Genomic DNA, 2,289 nt, shown 5'->3' on the forward strand with positions numbered 1-2,289 from the left:
TGGAGGTGGCGGCGAGTCGAAACTTACGCAGGTGAGACTCTGCTTGGCGTCCAGCATGTCGTTCTTTATCCGACTGAGCAGGCTCGGAGTGACGAAGCGCTCTGCTTCGCTGTGATTAAACGCGACGTTCAGGTAGAAGCTGAGGATCACCTTGCTCAGTGCGCAGCGTTCGTCGCCCTGCGAGACCGCCACAAAGACAAAGATGACGCGTGCGTGGTGAGGCTTTCACGGGGTGAGAAGACGCGCACGCCACCGCGGTAGGTTCCGTCTTCCAAAATCCCCGGGGTTCGTGTCCCGATGGACACAAAAACGGGAGGCGCCCCAATTCCTGCTCGCTCGACTTTTCGCGAAATGCTGCTCGGCCGGCCCGCTTGGGGTTGTTGTTTTTTTTTTTGGGGGGGGGGGTTTGTAGATCATCGGCGTAAGGCACTACCACTAGAGTACAGTGCAAAAGATGCGGCTATCGATCTGCGAGTGATGTCTTGAACCGACACAGCCCTGCCCGAGGCCGATTCGGCAGTAAATGAGGAGCTCCGGGGGGAGACAAAGGCGGACGAGCGGGCATTGATCCGGCAACGCCACAATCTCGTACGTCGCCACGTCATTGGCGAGCGCTGACGACACTCGCACCAACACTCATTGCAGGCGACACGGCGGCGAGTTCGATTGAAGTGACCGAGTTGTATCGGAATTTCTTGTCCATGTGCCACCGCCTACCTGTGCAGTGTCAATCGATTGGCACTGGGGGGCCTGGTTCTGACCACCACCAAAAACCCCTCCGTTAACATCTCGCCGGGTTGGCTTGGAGATGTTAACTACCTCGCCTGGTACACAGGAGGTCGTGGGTTCGATCCCGACACTGACGCCTGCTATATATTTGGAGTTTGCGGCGTTTCTCTCTCTCATCATCATCACGGTGGTTATGAGATGTTAACTACCTCGCTTGGTATACAGGAGGTCGTGGGTTCGATCCCGACACTGACGACGCCTGCTGTATATTTGGTGTTTGCGTGTCTCTCTCTCTCATCATCATCAGCGTGGCTAGGAGATGTTAACTACCTCGCCTGGTACACAGGAGGTCGTGGGTTCGATGCCGACGCTGACGCCTGCTGCTGTTGTATATTTGGGGTTTGCGTGTCTCTCTCTCGGGGTCCTGTGAATTCCCACACGATGCTAATTCATTTCGCTGAGCTGTCATTTGTGGCCAGCTTGCTTCTGAAAAAACGGCTACAATAGCTCTCAGTGAGCATTACCTGGTACAAATCAAAACAAATAGCGCCCAAGCGTTTCATAGTGTTTGCTTAGTGCAGACTCTAATCTATTCGCCGTAGAGCATGCCCCGGTAGGCTATAAATAAGTGTGACAAACGAAGGATGTTTTTTTTTTCTCAGAGGTGAGCAAGTTGTCCGCTTGCCGCGGCCTTTGTGAATTGGTCAACAACTCCACGTGCAGCCGTTGCGAGTGCAAAACGAGCACAGACAGACACACAGACAGACACAGGCAGACAGACACACAGACACACAGACAGACACACAGACACGGGCAGACAGACACACAGATACAGACAGACAGACAGACACACAGACATACACACAGACAGATACACATACAGACACACAGACAGACACACAGACACAGGCAGACGGACAGAGAGGCACAATCCGGAGTACAATCGGCCGGCCCTTTGCATCGAAGCGTTGGAGCGAGGCCTATTGATGGCGATGTTGATGATCGTTGGGCTCTGCGTTTTATGTGTGTGCTGTCGAAACACGACCTAGCCGGGCCGCAGTGTTTATCGTCAGGCGACGCGTCCACTGGCGATTAGAAGAAAGAACAAACAGAAACGTGCTGCCTATCAGTTTGAGATGTGATCACGATGGCCGAGGCACCCATCCATGAACTTCTATCGCGAGCGACGGCGTCCAACGGGGGACGCGTTTTGACTCCAATAATCGATTATTGATTTTAAACGTGTTTTATTGATTTTTTTAAAACGTGTTTTCTTCGGAAACTTTATTTATTTATTTTAAACGTGTTTTTTTTTTTAAACCTAGAGTCGAACCGTGGATTTGTACGTGCAAGGTACGATAGCAAGCTCGTAGGTAGACTCACCGACATTGCAAGGACATCATTCGTTGTCAGGTTGATGAAGCTGATGCTGTCTTCATCCGTGAGCTGCGGAGAGAAGAGCCGTTTCGATTTAAAGCTTTCGTGACTGCAGGGATTCATCTTCTTGGTTTTTTCGGTAAAGTCACGTAGAAGGGAAGTAATAAAATAATAAAAATAAAA

The sequence above is a fragment of the Lampetra fluviatilis genome, chromosome 11 (assembly GCF_964198595.1).
Source record: "Lampetra fluviatilis chromosome 11, kcLamFluv1.1, whole genome shotgun sequence".
Classification (NCBI taxonomy): domain Eukaryota; kingdom Metazoa; phylum Chordata; class Hyperoartia; order Petromyzontiformes; family Petromyzontidae; genus Lampetra; species Lampetra fluviatilis.